This window comes from Bombina bombina, chromosome 6, assembly GCF_027579735.1.
Source record: "Bombina bombina isolate aBomBom1 chromosome 6, aBomBom1.pri, whole genome shotgun sequence".
Lineage (NCBI taxonomy): Eukaryota > Metazoa > Chordata > Amphibia > Anura > Bombinatoridae > Bombina > Bombina bombina.
In genome coordinates, this window is record NC_069504.1 from 880,478,344 (window position 1) to 880,498,035 (window position 19,692).

Sequence of the window (19,692 nt, forward strand, 5' to 3'; positions counted from 1 at the left end):
AATTCTATAAGCTCGGCAATAGTTGCACTATCATATTTGTGTGTTGGTTGGTGGGATGAGAGAAATTTACTGCAGGCCTCAATACCATCCTTATGCGGGATGTTGCTGTATAAGGATTCCACATCCATAGTAACTAGTATAGTGTTTCCAGGTAGTTCATTTATCTGGTTAAGTTTATTAAGGAAGTCTGTAGTGTCCTGTATAAAGCTATCAGTCTTAATAACAAGAGGCTTAAGAATGTTTTCTATTAGACCTTCCAATCCTCAGATGGGTACCTTCTACATGCTACCCAAAATCCACAAGCCAGGAAACCCAGGACGCCCCATTATAACACTCACTGAACAAATATCTGGCCTAATAGAAAACATTCTTAAGCCTCTTGTTATCATTTGTATTACTTGCTTTTAACTTATGTTCTTGAAAAAGATGTGTTATATGTTGAAACGCATAGAACAAATAAATTATTTTTATCTAAGCTGAAAGATTGCTTTAACCTTTTTGCTGTGGCGGCCGGATTCTCCTTTTATATGGAGTAAGTTACTACACTTTTATGATTACATATTGGATACTTTTTTCACTTGAGTTTCCGTTTACACTCCTAGTTGAACCTTGAGGATCTTTTCTGGAATAGTGGCATTTTAAAGCAGAATCTTTGGAATCACTAGCCTTTGATATCCCATTCCAGATCAGCAGACAATATACAACTTAAGGAGTATACTGCACCATTATTAACTGGCTTTTATATACACTTCAAGACTTTTTTCTCTTCATTCATTAGAGAAAATTAATGCAAAAGACCTGCGCCATCTATCATCACCATTCCATTTGTATACAGTCACTGAGGAGAGACTGCGAGATTGGCAGCGGTCAAATTTAAAGGAGAGTATCAGTTCTTAGTAAATTTGTTACAGAATATTGTGTATTTTTTCCATCTTGCACTTCTGTATATTGCTACATTTTACACTTTTTTAGGTACACCTGCTTAATTGCTTGGCAACACAAATTGCTAATCAGCCAATCACATGGCAGCAACTCAATGCATTTAGGCATCTAGACGTGGTGAAGTCAACTTGCTTTATATATATATATATATATATATATATATATATATATATATATGTGTGTGTGTGTGTGTGTTTGATAATATTTGAGAACAAAAATTATGAATTATTTTTTGGTTTATGATTAGTCTTTAATGTGGAAAAAATATTATTAGTAGTTTGTTATTACAGGTACAAAGCCCTACTTGTAACTGGAAATGGTTAGGATTTCTGAATAGTTTGGAATATCTGAATGTTTTTTATATTTGCATCTGTAAAATGGGACAGCTTGGAGAGGGGATGGGACTCAGTGTAAACAACAATAGCAATCTTTACTTATGATAATAAACTGTACAGATTAAACATGCAGCCTTTTTTTATTTTTTTTTATTTTAATGAAGCTTTATTGATGTAAAATCGACATTACAGTAAATGCAGTCAAAGGTTGAATATAGCATTGTATACATTATCTGACATCCTTATGCCATGATAACCAATATATTGTTACATCAAAGTAAAATATCGGAAGGTCTCAATACTGAAAGTTGCAGCTAGTATCATCACAGAATCCCGTGACCTATGTGACCTTCTTAAACTGTTTACAATTTTTATCCTTTTCTTGAGATATATCAATCTTTCTAGAGCTAATGCAAAGGGCTCTACATTTTTTTTCAAAGCTTGGTATTCTGGGGGAGAACTATACAAAATACTTTCCATCTGATGCTTATTCATTGGGGAAAGTGTCTATGTTAAGGCAAGGGAAAGAGAAGTCAGAAAAGAACAAGGGGGAGAGGGGAAGGGATGAGGTATGGAGAAGGAGCGAAGAAGTAAAAAAACAAAAAACAATTATCTCTCCAGCAGGCCCATTAGATTGTTTTGTTCCACAATGCTAACATTTATTCGTGAGTTTCTAGTTTACGGATTTTAAGATAGTGATATCTTTCTAATGTGAGTAGCTCGGAAACCTGTAGCCTCTACTCTGTCAGGGTACAGGTGAATGACATATACATATATAATAAGACAAAGGAAGTGTTTATGTATGAAACCATATTTTTATCAGGTATTATTAAAATGGGATTGCAATTCTGATGTCAGGATTTAACTCAAAAACCCACATGATTTGAATACACATCTCAAGACTTAAATACAGACAGGATGTCTCCAGAAATTTTAAAACACAGCATTTGCTCCCTAGCTGGAGGTGAAAACTTCAAGAAGAACAATTTGTTTAAAAAGGAACTGATAATTAGCACAGGCTTGTAAAATGACCATGTTTATTTAACTATATACAGAGTTTTATGGTTTGAGATAGTACAAGGACCATTGAACCATTTCAAAGAAACCCCTTAGTTATTTGGAGTCAATAATCTTTGTGACTTGAAAAGAAACATCTGCTAACAGAGACCATGTGGTCATTACCTGGAGATATGTGATGGAATCTCCTGTTTCTCTGCAGCTTTTCCTGATAGTCTGATTTAAGTGACATATTTTGTGAGAACTTTAACCATTTACATTTGAATGCAAATTAATCCCTGCTGTGTCAATGGAAAGTTGACCAGCAGAGACACATATTTAAATGAAAGTTTAAATGACTATATAACAATCTATGGTCTTCTGGATTTTATATATTGAAAGCATAAAATGTCCTAACCGCTGTGTTTTTAAGAATATTTGTGGACCTAAAAAGAAATGATTAATAACACTTATTTTTATTTCAGATGGGCCATAGACAAGATTCATGCATTCAGAATTTGTTAGAAATGTGAAACATGCTGTATTTGTATGAATATACAAAGTATAGACAGTTCACTGTGTAGTCTGCGCTCCTCCTGCAGCCCTGTGTATTGAGCGTAGCCCGGCACAATGGAGAGTGGGCGGGGGACACACCCCTGTTGTCATCCAATCAGAAAGGCTGCCACTTCAGGCGTTTCTGCCACACACGCCCCAAACAGAGATACAGTGCAGGATACAGAAATGGCGCTCTGGTAGAAAGGAAAGTTGCTTAGAGAGTGCTTACAGCACAATGAAAGATTCCAGGCAGCAGGATATAAAATAAAAACAAACTTTATTCCAAAAGTTAAAAAGGACAAAACCAGGATGTCCTATACATAGCCAGCAGTGACTCTAGCAATCAGGCAAGTGAGCAGATCCCCATGCAGACATATTTCGTGCACCAGGTGCACTTGTTCAGTGCTTACCTGGGGATCAGCCCATCCGCCCCTTTAAGGCTGAGCTAAATCATGACATCACAATAGTTAAGTACCTGATTGGATACCTATATCCACAGGACAGGCAAGCAAGTTTCTCAACATTTCAGAAAGTACATATTGGCAGTGGATAAAATCCTATAGTCCTTTAAGTATATATCCTCTCCCTGTTTTTCTAAAGAAAACATTTATGGGTTAATAAAACCAGATCTACATATTGTAAATTCTTTACACATAACACATTCAAAGAGCGCAACTTAGTGTATAGTCACTACAAAAAAAGCAAGATAGATTTAGAGTAAAAACAAAATATAAGTGCTGCATCTTAATGTCAATTTAGATTGTAGTATTAGGTTTTTATTTGAGAGGACACTACTCTCAGTGGCCTATGTACATGTTATAGAATTAAGTAAACACATCCAGATCACGTCTGATGTTTAACCCCCTCAGGTTCGCTAGTTTGTAATCTAAACATCCAAAAAATCTCCTTTTTGTTCAACAGAGTTTCTCTGTTACCTCCTCTCTTCCATCTAGTGACATGGTCAATTGCCTGTATTTTAAGAGAAGAAACATCTGAATTATGTTTTGTTTTAAAGTGTCTTGACACAGGTGTGTCACTATCTTCATCTTCAATAGACCTAAGGTGTTGCAAAAACCTATCTTTTAGGGACCTTTTGGTCTTCCCTGTATATTGAATTTTACAAAGGTCACAGGTAAGGAGATAGACGACATGTGTTGTATCACAATTAATAAAAAAATCTAATATCATACTCCACATTAGTTGTACTAGATACAAATTTGTCACCCTCATGTACAAAGCTACATGTTTTGCATATGGGACGACGACATTTGAAACATCCCTTCTTCTGTTTCAACCAGCATTTGTTTTTTGTAGGTTTTATATCTGAGGGCGATAAATAATTAGCTAACGTTTTTGCTCTCTTAGGAACAAACTCACATCCTGAGTCTAGAATTTCTTTAATAATTGGATCAGAGTACAAAAATGGGAAGAGATTTTTTGATTATACTACATATTTTGGTGTATTCTACACTATATGTAGTAATAAATTTGATCTTTCTCATATCATCTTTGTCAACTTTGTGTTTCTTAGGCTTATATTGAAGTAACTGTTCTCTAGGAATCTGATCTACATCTTCCTTTGCTGTTAGAAGAATACCATCTCTATACCCTCGCTGTTTGAATCTGTTTGTGGCCTCACTAGCCTGGCACTGATATTCATCTTCTTTGGAGCAGTTTCTCTTAATGCGGATGTATTCCCCTTTAGGTATCCCTCTCAATACATGACGAGGATGACAAGATTCAAATTTTGCATGCAAAGAGAGAAGCGCTCTACCAGGAACGAACAACAGCTCAGTGGCTTGTTCTATGGCGATTTACCACCCGGAAGCAGCCTCTTTTAGACCAGTGTGCTTTTCACAGAAGAAAACTTTCCTGAAGTATATCAGTCTGATCCCGCCAAGTAAGGTCAGTCCAGCCCCGAAATACCAGGCAATTCTCCTCTGAACAAGGAACATGACAACCCCAGACGATCGTTTCGGCCTCCTATGGGCCTCGTCAGTGAGGTGCAGCCACATTCCTCTAAGCACACTGGGCAAGGAGTCCACGTCTGGTTTCCCCCATCACCCATAGGGAGACTTCCCCAGGGTCATAATAATTTGCATACAAAGAGAGAAGCGCTCTACCAGGAACGAACAACAGCTCAGTGGCTTGTTCTATGGCGATTTACCACCCGGAAGCAGCCTCTTTTAGACCAGTGTGCTTTTCACAGAAGAAAACTTTCCTGAAGTATATCAGTCTGATCCCGCCAAGTAAGGTCAGTCCAGCCCCGAAATACCAGGCAATTCTCCTCTGAAGTCTCCCTAAGTGTGATGCGGGAATCCAGACGTGGACCCGTTGCTCAGTGTGCCTAGAGGGATATGGCTGCACCTCACTGACGAGGCCCACAATAGGCCGAAACGTACGTCTGGGGTTTTGCTGTTTCTCTCGTTCAGAGAGGGATTGCCTGGTATTTCGGGGCTGGACTGCACTGTTAAGTCAGGATCAGACTGATATGCTACAGGAAAGTTCTTCTCTGTGAAAGGCACATATTGAGCAAAAAGAGGCTGCTTCTAGGGTGGTAACTAGCCATAGAACAAGCTATTATGCTATTGTTCGTTCCCAGGTTGAGCGCTTCTCTCTTTTTATTTATGCAAATTATGACACTTAGGGAAGTCTCCCTAAGTGTGATGCGGGAATCCAGACGTGGACCCGTTGCTCAGTGTGCCTAGAGGGATATGGCTGCATCTCACTGACGAGGCCCACAATAGGCCGAAACGTACGTCTGGGGTTTTGCTGTTTCTCTCGTTCAGAGAGGGATTGCCTGGTATTTCGGGGCTGGACTGCACTGTTAAGTCAGGATCAGACTGATATGCTACAGGAAAGTTCTTCTCTGTGAAAGGCACATATTGAGCAAAAAGAGGCTGCTTCTAGGGTGGTAACTAGCCATAGAACAAGCTATTATGCTATTGTTCGTTCCCAGGTTGAGCGCTTCTCTCTTTTTATTTATGCAAATTATGACACTTAGGGAAGTCTCCCTAAGTGTGATGCGGGAATCCAGACGTGGACCCGTTGCTCAGTGTGCCTAGAGGGATATGGCTGCATCTCACTGACGAGGCCCACAATAGGCCGAAACGTACGTCTGGGGTTTTGCTGTTTCTCTCGTTCAGAGAGGGATTGCCTGGTATTTCGGGGCTGGACTGCACTGTTAAGTCAGGATCAGACTGATATGCTACAGGAAAGTTCTTCTCTGTGAAAGGCACATATTGAGCAAAAAGAGGCTGCTTCTAGGGTGGTAACTAGCCATAGAACAAGCTATTATGCTATTGTTCGTTCCCAGGTTGAGCGCTTCTCTCTTTTTATTTATGCAAAAGATTCAAATTTTAGCAGGGTATTACCCGCAGTTTCCTTTCTGTACATTTTAGTTTGGATGAGAGACCCAACTTCTCCACCCTGGACACTTTATCCACTGCCAATATGTACTTTCTGAAATGTTGAGAAACTTGCTTGCCTGTCCTGTGGTTATAGGTATCCAATCAGGTACTTAACTATTGTGATGCCATGATTTAGCTCAGCCTTAAAGGGGCGGATCCCCAGGTAAGCAGTGAACAAGTGCACCTGGTGCACGAAACATGTCTGCATGGGGATCTGCTCACTTGCCTGATTGCTAGAGTCACTGCTGGCTATGTATAGGACCTCCTGGTTTTGTCCTTTTTAACTTTTGGAATAAAGTTTGTATGAATATATATATATATATATATATATATATATATATATATATATATAACAGATGTATAAATGCCATTAATTTCAGAATAATTAGCAGTATAAATTGCTTTAACATAATATAATGTTAAAGACACATGTTTCATATTAAAATAATCAGAAAAATGATATGATGCGGCCCCATCTATAATTAATATTGTGAGTGATTGATACAGGAAGTTATGGTCTAATGAATAACCACTTCATAGAAATATTGAATTGTTAAAAATGTTGGATGGTGAATGTGTTGTTGTCACGCTGCCCCCGGTGGACAAAATCTGGTGTTGCCATGCAGGTATTACAGCCAAGAGACAATTGGTTGTTGCAGGGATGCATCTCCCTGACAACATGCATTCCCAGATGAACCAATCCATGTTCAGTTGCAAAGGACCACTCCGAGACAAGCTTCCGTTTGGGCATTTCCAATCTCACCAATGATGGGTACTGATCAAAAAAAGGGGAGGGGTGAGATCAAATGATTTAACCCCAAGCATGGAGGGCTGCTAGAGGCTGCTGCTGGCTAACCCTGAAGGAAAATAACTGCTACAGTTATTATAAAGACACAGCTACATTTATGCTCCATATGCGGATATCCCCAATTTTTGTATTCTGAGGTAAGAGTGTTCCTATTAAGAAATACTGGATATCGATTGGTGTTCATCTTGGTAATGTATTAAAAGATTGCTGTAGTAAATAAATTTAAAGAGCAGTTTGTATTTTATCTCATATTCATAGTCTATGTATTGTTAAACATATATCCTTAATGCTAAATCATTTTATCTGTGCAAATATAATTCAGAGTTTGACTATTGGCACAAATAATATATACAATTTCTGATGCTTTAATAGAAGTGTATATTGTACTATTGTTTAACTTAGCACTGTTAATTGTATTGCTGAATGTTTAGTAGCTGCTATCTTAAGTCTCACTGTGATATTTTAAATGCAACTCTGAGTGAAAGGCTATTGTGAATAAGGTAAACGTGTATGAACTCTGCATAACATATTTTAATAGTTTTTAAACGCGTATAATATTGATTCATATTCTGGTTCCCATAAATATCTTCCAATATGTTTATAGATATTAACTAATAATAAAGAATTCAGGAATTTATATTAATTTTATTGTCTTAGTATATGTAATTTTGATTGTGGGTTTAGTTTAAAGAAAGATTGTTAAATATATTAAGTTATAACCCTGCCATATACTCACGTATTATTTGGAGAGTACTGCTAAGATTCTTATAAATATACTGACAACTCCTGTGCCGATGGTATATCCTGAGACTTCCATCTCTTGGGTATAAGTTTCTTAGCTCCTGTCAACATAATCAACAGGAGAGACAATTTGGCTTTATCTTTTAGGTAGAGAGCAGAATAGCAGATTTTCAGGGAGTGGAATTTGTACTTGTAAGATGTCTGAAATTAGAGAAAAAACATCTGACCAAAAGGATTGCAGTTTCGGGCAGGACCACCATATGTGGAGAAGTGAACCCTCCTCACCACATTCCCTCCAATAAGTTTCACTCAAAGAGGGAAATATCTTATGGAGCCTTGAAAGGGTAAGATACCATCTGCACAGGAATTTCTGGTGGATTTTTTGGATGGTGGCTCAAAACTGAGGAGCGTTTTGTTAACTGGAATACTTTCGTCCACGATTCGAAATTGATATCTTGGGACAACTCTTTGTTCCAGGCGGTAGTATAAGACGGGAGAGATGTAGCGTCTATAGTGGAGGTAAGTTTATATAAAAGGGATATCAAGTGTCCAGGGGTGATTGACGAGATGCAGAATTTTTCAAATTGCGTGAGTTCCCTTCCTAGGTCCTTTTTATGTTTATGGTGAGAGATATAGTGGAGTAGTTGATTATAATTCAGCCAAGGGGAGAAGATCTCCCTATGGGCTTCGTCTAGTTGTGCGTGTGTTTTAAAGAACTTATTCTCAGTTACAAACTGAATAGAGCCAGCTTTTAAGCTATACAGTTTCTTGATGGGGGAGCTCAATCTACAATATGGAAGGGCCTTGTTCTCAATGATTGGGGTTAGAGGGGAGTATTTAGAGGAGATGTGGGTGGAAGTTGCAATTGTCTTATCCCACTGGGCCAAAATATCAGCTGTTATAGTGTATTTAAGTAGATTTTTGGGTCTATCAGATGGAGGGGACCAAGCCAGAGTGCCCATGTTGTTTATTAAGAATATTTGATGGTCTAGGTGTGCCCATTCCTTAGCGGTAGTGTTATGAGACCACTCAACAATGTGTTGTAACATTATTGCTTCTCTGTATGCATTTAAGTTTGGTAGCCCCAACCCCCCCCCCGTCTCTCGTTAAATACATTGTTCTCTTAGGAATTTGAGGTTTAATGTATGACCAGATATATTGGTCAATAATTCTTTGTAGTTCGTTGATATAAACATCTTGTAGGGGGATGGGTAGTGCTTGCAGTACGTATAATATCCTTGGTAGAGTATTCATCTTGATAATCCCTATCCTCCCTAGCCACGATAGCGGTTTGTTTTTCCATGTTGATAAGTCTCTCACTATGTCATTTTGCAAGGGAATGTAGTTATGTTTAAAAAGGTCAAGTGGAGAGGGTGTCAGGTAGATTCCTAGGTATTTCAGCTTATTATGGGCGATGGATATGTGGTTTTCTTTTTTAAGCATTTGTATGTGTTTATTATGGGTGTTGATATTTAGGAGTTCCGACTTGTTTAAATTTAAAAGGAAGTTGGAAACTCTTCCATAGGCTGCAAGTTCCCTTAGTAACTCAGGTATGGATGTTTCAGCCTCTGATAGAGTAAAAAGAATATCGTCCGCGTACAGCGCTTGTTTATACTCCGTATCGCTCACCAGTATCCCCTTAATATGTGTGTTATGTCTAATTATTTGGGCTAACACTTCAATGGAAATCGCAAATAACAGTGGCGAAAGTTTGCAACCCTGCCGTGTGCCATTGCTAATATGGAATCTATCTGAGAGTGTACCGTTAACCCTGACCCTAGCATTTGGTCTGGAGTATAGTGACATAGCCATATTAAGGAAAGCCTCTGGAATCCCCATGTCTCGTCAGAGAAACGGCCAACCCACCCTATCAAAGGCCTTTTCCGCATCTGTGGAGAGCAACACCATCGGGACATTGGATACCTTTGCGTGATTAATGAGCTGGATAACTTTAGTGGTATTGTCCCTGGCCTCTATCCTAGGTACGAAACCAACCTGATCATTACCTATGAGCCCCGGAAGGTGTTTATTGAGCCTGTTAGCAAGGATCTTGGCCAACACTTTCATGTCAGCATTGATGAGGGAAATAGGCTTAAAGTTCCCTGGGCTATTTGCTGGTTTTACTGGTTTTGCTATAACAGTGATGTGAGCCTCCAGTAGGGTCTCAGTTAGTACGGGTCGTCTCTAAACTTATTAAAGTGGTATAGCATATGAGCTGAAAGGACTCCTTGAAATATTTTGTAATATCATGGCGTGAGGCCATCTGGTCCCGGGCTTTTGCCTGGTGGCATATCGTTAATGGCTTGGGAGAGCTCTTCTGGGGAGATTGGAGCAGATAGTGAGTCAGCAGCCTCTCTATTTAAGGTAGGTAATTTTAGCTCAGTAAAGTATTTATTAGTTTCCTCTGTGAGGGGATTAGTGCTGTTATCTGATTGAATGTTGTCTATGTTATATAGTTCACTGTAAAAGTTATGAAAGGTAGAGGCAATTTTGAAGCTATCTTTAACTATGTGGTTGACAGGCGTCGATATTGAGTGTATGTACGTGTGTAGTTGTTTCCGATGAATACTTCTGGCAAGCACTTTACCGGGTTTATTACCCCCCTTGAAGTAGTATTGCTTGAGGGACAGGGCATTACGCTGGTGGTCCTCTGTTAGGTGTTGTTTAAGCCTGTTTTTGATTGTTTCGTTAGCAGGGTCTTTTTTATGATCTACTTCTAGGGAGCCAATGGATTTTAGTAAGTCAGAGTGTTTTTCTCTGGCTAGCCTATTGAGTTTTAAAAATAGACCTCTAATAACCAATTTATGTGCTTCCCATTAGTTAAGATGGGATGTTGTGGAACTTGTATTAATTTCAAAGTATTCGGATATATGTCAAGTAGGGTGTCGTCTAATCTCTAGAGTCTGGGGGAGACTGGGATGCCCGGCCATAAGATCCGACAAGAGACAGGGGCATGATCAGACCATGTGATAGACCCAATATTGCAGGTGTTGGTGATAGCAAGGCCATGAGAGTCAGTAAGTATGTGATCTATCCTTGTGTAGCAGTTATGAGGGTTTGAATAAAAAGTGTAGTCCCTGTCTGAGGGGTGTAGCGTCCTCCAAACATTGTGGAGATCTAAATCTGTCCTTAAATCCATTAAAACCACCCTGAACAATTTAAGAGTGCTAAAGGATCCCCTAGAGGAATCTATGGCAGGGTCTAGGGAAAGGTTGAAGTCTTCCACTAAGTAATTCCCTGTGAGGGGTCGAGAATTAAGTTAGCTATTTAAAAAAAAAAAAAAAAAAAACAGCTTGAGCCTGGTTTGGGGCACAAATGTTCAGGGGTATAATGTGGTGGCCATAGAGTTTGCCTTTTATAAGGATATATCGTCCCTCAGGATCTCTTTCAGTGTGGGATATTTTAATTGGTAGTGTTTTATGGAAGAGTACTCCAACTGCGGCCTTTTTGTGTGGTCCTGATGCAAAAAAAGCTGTGGGGTATTGTGTGTTATACCATTTAGGTTCTTTACCTTTTTGGAAGTGGGTCTCTTGGAGCATCAAAATTTGGCTATTTAGTGTGTAGAGGTCTCGGAATGCTATGGAGTGCTTCCCAGGGCTGTTGAGACCTTTCGCATTTATTGTAGTCAATTGGATGGAGTGGTCCTGGAACCTGCTGGCTCTGGAAAGCATACTAATTGTGAATAGAGAAAAAAAAGGGGGGGGGGATAGGAGTAAGAGAGAACAAGAGAGAGAAAGGGGGGGAGACCTTAGGTTAAGGGGAATAAATGGATAGAGAGAGTAGAGAAAGGAGAAGAAAATTTGGGTGTATGTCCAATTGGACACAGAGATTGCTTGGTAACAAAATTAGCAATTTGTGAGTGTGAATTATCTTAATAAAGTCTAATACTACTAGGGGTAGTATACCCACTGTTGGTTATTACATTATAACTTTGGATTAATATGGCAATAAGGGGTTTAGGAGAAGGGAAGGGGTATGACTTGGGAAGGTTAGGCAGGGGTTGGGGTGTTAGGAGGGATGGGTGAGGGGAAAGGAACAGAACTGTAGGGTACAATCAACCATCTTGATATGAGAGAACAATACAACAAAGCAATATAGGAACATTTCTCATGAACCCTAATGTAACCTAAAGTTGCTATCTCTAAAGCTAGCTTAAAATAGTTATCACCATGCGAGGGGCATCACCAACTGGCTCCAATTGGTGTCCCTCTATACCAAATGGAGGGCTATTTATTTATTTTTTTTCATTTTGGACCCCCCCTCCCCTGGTTCGGTCCTACATCCTGCAGAATATGGCTAGAGAGAAAGCTTATATCCAACTAATGTGCTCTACAAAGTGTAAGGATTTATGTGTTTCTGAGTTGGGGGATTAAGTGATGTACCCTAGCATGGAAGACATAATTCTAGCAACATAATGGTGTTGACTTTTTAACAACAAAACAGGAACATGAACAAATATAACTGTTAATCACACGATGTAACATTATCACATCTTGTAGTAACCTGTTTCCCTACATGGGCAGGTGAAAAACCCTCAGCTAATCAGGCTGGGGGAATTGTCCAAAGACGGGCATGGTCGCCGGTTTTGTCCAGCTGTTTGCTTAAACATGACTTATTTACATCACTAATGTTGACCCTAAGACAGAAAGGATACTAGTAGTTGTCTCAATGGCCCCTGAGAGTGCGAGGTAACGTTCATATATCTGGCACTAGTTCCTGGGTAGAAAGTGAAGTTGGGGATGTCCCTTCTGTAGGAGCACCGATCAGGGTGTCATTGTTACCAGGGATCAAAGAAAGGTCTCTGTAGAACAGGTGTGGGTCTGTGCCAGGCTGATATATGGCCGTCTTATTATGATGAGTGGAAATCAAAGAGACAGGAAAACCCCATCTGATATGAGATAGATCTTGTCTCTTCTGCAGTGTCACTGGTGAGAGGTCTGTAAATATTTGAATTTCTTCTCCTACATGGAAGATGGGTTGTTTAGATCTGGCGCATTTCAAAATTTCCTCCTTATACTTAAAACTGAGGAATTTAATAATAATAATATCCCTAGGAGGGGCCTTAGGGGGTGGTTTGGGCCATAAAGCCCTGTGGGCTCTCTCAATGGGGATTTCCTTGGCAGATGGGCTACTTTTTATTACTCTAAACAAGGCTTGGAGGTAACCCTCAATTGCTGGTGGGTGGACAGCTTCCGAGACGCCTCTTATCCTAAGATTGTTGCGTCTACAACGGTTATCCAAGTCTTCTATTTTTTTCTGTAAGATATTGGACATTATCTGCTTGATGCTATATCTCTTTTGTGTGACTTTGAAGTGTAACGGAGGTCGAGGCCTGGCCCTCCTCCAGCGAAAGGGCCCTGTGGTCTAGAGCACTTAAGTCTTTGCGGAGGTCGCCAAATAAACTCCTCATCTCCTGGAGGACTCCTTTTATGTCCTCTTTTGAAGACAGGTGCTGAATGTCCTCCTTAGTGACATATGAGATTGGAGAGGTCTCTTCCTGGGGGGCTGAAGAGGTCGTACTTATTTGCTTATTAGCCATATCTTCCGGAAGGGTGATAGACCTCGCGTCGGCTGGTTTTAGATAGTGACTGAGTGTTTTGGAGGTGTGAGGCTTTCCCGGCTTATTCTGCCTCTTGCCAGGCATCACATAGGGAGCGTGCAGTAGGGGATAAAGAATTCTGCTCGTTCTTGGGATTAGGGGAGTACTGTAGTATGATCAACTCTTACCTCTTGTAGTATAGGTTACTGTTGTCCCCAATAAGAGTGTGAATCCTCTTTTATTACCGCAGGGACCAAAACAGTTGCAGGACCTAGGTTCCTATCAGAGGTTTCCAGGGAATCCACTGCAGTGATATGGTCTATTAAGCCTCTGCTCTGCGATTCAGTGACAGGACAAATATGTATTTAGTGTCCGTTGGCAAGGATATAGTTCGCCTGTATAGTGCGTGAGAGGCCTTCTCAGTGTTAGTGTAGGAGGAAGAGAAAGTAAACTACGCCACAATTATCTGCCCCTGTGTAGCGGAATGCTTATCCGGTTGTTGCGTTGTTACTCAGAGAAGTCTCTATATTGGTGTCAGATAAGTGCCATTGACATAGAGTGGTGCAAATTTGCTTATCGCTATGTCGCAGGGTATTCAAGTACAGAGGCCTCCTCTCTATGTTAATTCTGGGCCGGATCTCCCCTGCAGCGCTCCAACACGCTCTCTGATCTCTCCCGCAGTCAGACCGCATGTGCCACAGTCTTTCCGTGTAGCTTCCTGCTCCAGGCTATGTGAGTGCCAGTGGTGATGAAGAGAAGTGTCCTCGATCCGAGCCGGTTAGTGTCTTTACTAGCAGGTTAGTTTCCCATGGCCTAGATTTGGAGTTTGGCGGTAGCCGTGAAAACCAGCGTTAGAGGCTCTTAACGCTGGTTTTAGGCTACCGCCGGTATTTGGAGTCAGTCAGGAAAGGGTCTAACGCTCACTTTTCAGCCGCGACTTTTCCATACCGCAGATCCCCTTACGTCAATTGCGTATCCTATCTTTTCAATGGGATCTTCCTAACTCCGGTATTTAGAGTCGTGTCTGAAGTGAGCGTTAGAAATCTAACGACAAAACTCCAGCCGCAGAAAAAAGTCAGTAGTTAAGAGCTTTCTGGGCTAACGCCGGTTCATAAAGCTCTTAACTACTGGGCTCTAAAGTACACTAACACCCATAAACTACCTATGTACCCCTAAACCGAGGTCCCCCCACATCGCCCCCACTCGATTCAATTTTTTTAACCCCTAATCTACCGACCGCCACCTACGTTCGCCTTATGTACCCCTAATCTGCTGCCCCTAACACCGCCGACCCCTATATTATATTTATTAACCCCTAACCTGCCCCCCACAACGTCGCCGCCACCTACCTACAATAATTAACCCCTAATCTGCCGACCGCAAAGAGCCGCCACCTACATTATAGCTATGTACCCCTAATCTGCTGCCCCTAACACCGCCGACCCCTATATTATATTTATTAACCCCTAATCTGCCCCCCTCAACGTCGCCTCCACCTGCCTACACTTATTGACCCCTAATCTGCCGAGCGGACCGCACCGCTACTATAATAAAGTTATTAACCCCTAATCCGCCTCACTAACCCTATAATAAATAGTATTAACCCCTAATCTGCCCTCCCTAACATCGCCGACACCTAACTTCAAGTATTAACCCCTAATATGCCGATCGGAGCTCACCGCTATTCTAATAAATGTATTAACCCCTAAAGCTAAGTCTAACCCTAACACTAACACCCCCCTAAGTTAAATATAATTTAAATCTAACGAAATTAATTAACTCTTATTAAATAAATTATTCCTATTTAAAGCTAAATACTTACCTGTAAAATAAATCCTAATATAGCTACAATATAAATTATAATTATATTATAGCTATTTTAGGATTTATATTTATTTTACAGGTAACTTTGTATTTATTTTAACCAGGTACAAAAACTATTAAATAGTTAAGAACTATTTAATAGCTAAAATAGTTAAAATAATTACAAAATTACCTGTAAAATAAATCCGAACCTAAGTTACAATTAAACCTAACACTACACTATCAATAAATTAATTAAATAAAATACCTACAAATAAATACAATGAAATAAACTAACTAAAGTACAAAAAAATAAAAAAGGACTAAGTTACAAAAAATAAAAAAATATTTACAAACATCAGAAAAATATTACAACAATTTTAAACTAATTACACCTACTCTAAGCCCCCTAATAAAATAACAAAGCCCCCCAAAATAAAAAATGCCCTACCCTATTCTAAATTACAAAAGTTCAAAGCTCTTTTACCTTACTAGCCCTGAACAGGGCCCTTTGCGGGGCATGCCCCAAGAAATTCAGCTCTTTTTCCTGTAAAAAAACACATACAATACCCCCCTCCCCAACATTACAACCCACCACCCACATACCCCTAATCTAACCCAAACCCCCCTTAAATAAACCTAACACTAAGCCCCTGAAGATCTTCCTACCTTATCTTCACCATACCAGGTTCACCGATCGATCCAGAAGAGCTCCTCCGATGTCCTGATCCAAGCCCAAGCAGGGGGCTGAAGATGTCCATGATCCGGCTGAAGTCATCATCCAAGCGGGAGCTGAAGAGGTCCATGATCCGGCTGAAGTCATCATCCAAGCGGGAGCTGAAGAGGTCCATGATCCGGCTGAAGTCTTCTATCAACGGCATCTTCAATCTTCTGTCTTCCGGATCCATCTTGCAGACCTCCGACGCGGAACATCCTGCTGGCCCGACGGACTAACGACGAATGAAGGCTCCTTTAAGGGACGTCATCCAAGATGGCGTCCCCCGAATTCCGATTGGCTGATAGGATTCTATCAGCCAATCGGAATTAAGGTAGGAAAATTCTGATTGGCTGATGGAATCAGCCAATCAGATGCAAGTTCAGTCCGATTGGCCGATCCGATCAGCCAATCAGATTGAGCTCGCATTCTATTGGCTGATCGGATTGAACTTGATTCTGATTGGCTGATTCCATCAGCCAATCAGAATTTTCCTACCTTAATTCCGATTGGCTGATAGAATCCTATCAGCCAATCGGAATTCGAGGGACGCCATCTTGGATGACGTACCTTAAAGGAGCCTTCATTCGTCGGTAGTCCGTCGGGCCAGCAGGATGTTCCGCATCGGAGGTCTGCAAGATGGATCCGGAAGACAGAAGATTGAAGATGCCGTTGATAGAAGACTTCAGCCGGATCATGGACCTCTTCAGCTCCCGCTTGGATGATGACTTCAGCCGGATCATGGACCTCTTCAGCTCCCGCTTGGATGATGACTTCAGCCGGATCATGGACATCTTCAGCCCCCTGCTTGGGCTTGGATCAGGACATCGGAGGAGCTCTTCTGGATCGATCGGTGAACCTGGTATGGTGAAGATAAGGTAGGAAGATCTTCAGGGGCTTAGTGTTAGGTTTATTTAAGGGGGGTTTGGGTTAGATTAGGGGTATGTGGGTGGTGGGTTGTAATGTTGGGGAGGGGGTATTGTATGTGTTTTTTTACAGGAAAAAGAGCTGAATTTCTTGGGGCATGCCCCGCAAAGGGCCCTGTTCAGGGCTGGTAAGGTAAAAGAGCTTTGAACTTTTGTAATTTAGAATAGGGTAGGGCATTTTTTATTTTGGGGGGCTTTGTTATTTTATTAGGGTGCTTAGAGTAGGTGTAATTAGTTTAAAATTGTTGTAATATTTTTCTGATGTTTGTAAATATTTTTTTATTCTTTGTAACTTAGTTCTTTTTTATTTTTTGTACTTTAGTTAGTTTATTTCATTGTATTTATTTGTAGATATTGTATTTAATTAATGTATTGATAGTGTAGTGTTAGGTTTAATTGTAGGTAATTGTAGGTATTTTATTTAATTAATTTATTGATAGTGTAGTGTTAGGTTTAATTGTAACTTAGGTTAGGATTTATTTTACAGGTAATTTTGTAATTATTTTAACTAGGTAGCTAACTATTTAATAGCTATTGTACCTGGTTAAAATAATTACAAAGTTGCCTGTAAAATAAATATTAATCCTAAAATAGCTACAATATAATTATAATTTATATTGTAGCTATATTAGGATTTATTTTACAGGTAAGTATTTAGCTTTAAATAGGAATAATTTATTTAATAAGAGTTAATTAATTTTGTTAGATTTAAATTATATTTAACTTAGGGGGGTGTTAGTGTTAGGGTTAGACTTAGCTTTAGGGGTTAATACATTTATTAGAATAGCGGTGAGCTCCAGTCGGCAGATTAGGGTTAATGTTTGAAGTTAGGTGTCGGCGATGTTAGGGAGGGCAGATTAGGGGTTAATACTATTTATTATAGGGTTAGTGAGGCGGATTAGGGGTTAATAACTTTATTATAATAGCGGTGCGGTCCGCTCGGCAGATTAGGGGTTAATAAGTGGAGGCAGGTGGAGGCGACGTTGTGGGGGGCAGATTAGGGGTTAATAAATATAATATAGGGGTCGGCGGTGTTAGGGGCAGCAGATTAGGGTACATAGGGATAATGTAAGTAGCGGCGGTTTACGGAGCGGCAGATTAGGGGTTAATAATAATATGCAGGTGTCAGCGATAGCGGGGGCGGCAGATTAGGGGTTAATAAGTGTAAGGTTAGGGGTGTTTAGAATCGGGGTACATGTTAGAGTGTTAGGTGCAGACGTAGGAAGTGTTTCCCCATAGCAAACAATGGGGCTGCGTTATTAGCTGAACGCGGCTTTTTTGCAGGTGTTAGGTTTTTTTTCAGCTCAAACAGCCCCATTGTTTCCTATGGGGGAATCGTGCACGAGCACGTTTTTTAAGCTGGCCGCTTCCGTAAGCAACTCTGGTATCGAGAGTTGCAGTGGCGTTAAATATGCTCTACGCTCCTTTTTTGGAGCCTAACGCAGCCTTTCTGTGGACTCTCAATACCAGAGTTATTTTAAAGGTGCGGCCAGAAAAAAGCCAGCGTTAGCTACGCGGGTCATTACCGACAAAACTATAAATCTAGCTGTAAGCGTTCTCCGCGCCGAATACAGCCTGAGGCCTAGTATGTGTAGCGGTCCTCTCAGGGAACCAGGGCCAGTTGAGGTTTGTGTAGTTCAATCTCGAATCGATCGTGGGTGTCCCTCTCACTTCATTACCTTGAACCTCTAGTTCTGGAAGGGTTAGGTAGGGGATTATGGCATAAGAACAAGCTTTTAACCTACATGGGTATTAGGAGCCCTTCTAGCTTGCAGCCATCTTCCTGCATGGCCAGACTCCGCCCCGGCCTAAAGGTAGTTTTATATCACTTTTAATTAATGTGACCAGATTTTCCAGACCTAAATTTAGGAAACCCCATGCATTAACCTGTATGGTGCTACAGTAGGTGCCATTAATATATTCCCAAAGGCACTTATAAATATATCAAAAAGTATGAAGTCTTAAAGAGACAGACTACTTGAAAAATGCTATTTTTTGAAAAGATAAATAATCCCTTTATTACACATTCACCAGTTTTGCATAACCAACACTGTTATAGTAATACACTTTTTACCTTTGTGATTACCTTTTATCTAAGCCTCTGCAGACAGGCCCCAAGCAATGCTTACTCATAAATAACTCCATGGGAGTGAGCACAATGTTATCTATATGACATATATGAACTAGCAAAACTGGGAAAAAACTGTCAAAATGCATTGAGATAAGAGGTGACCTTCAGCGGCTTAGAAATTGGCATATGAGCCTACCAAAGGCAATTAGAAATATTCAGTAGTTTAGCTTACTTGCACTGACATAGCCCACAGGCTATTATCATTAACATGTACACATGATTCGCATAGTCTATGGTAGGAGCCACAGTCTATGGGACAAGACAATAAATTTGTATATATAAATTTTGAACTATGGGGTGTCTTTCTGGCTGATATCTATTGGCGTCAGCCAGGGTGCAGGTTACGACTCACGACTTAGGGCAAGATTACGAGTGGAGCACAAACATTTGCACACGAGCAATAAGGGGTTTATCGCGAGGGTTTGCGCTCATCGGGCTTACTGCTCATATTACTAGTTGAAAGTAAATGCAAGCTCTGGTTAACTGTTTCACAAAACATAAAAGTGTCACAAAACACATAAAAAATACATTACAAAGTATAGTTATGCTTATAATCAACACTAATTCTTAAAGAAAAAATATTGCACACAAAAGTTATAAAGGCTCAAAACTATGAGATCTTAGGTGTTAGAAAAAATAAAGCAGGCAAGGCTTTAACATAGATATACATACATATACATGTCTAAAGATTTATTTGTGTGTTTGTATATATATATATTTATATTTGTGTATAGATATATATATATATATATACACATATATGTATATATTAGATTAGGCAAAATAAATAT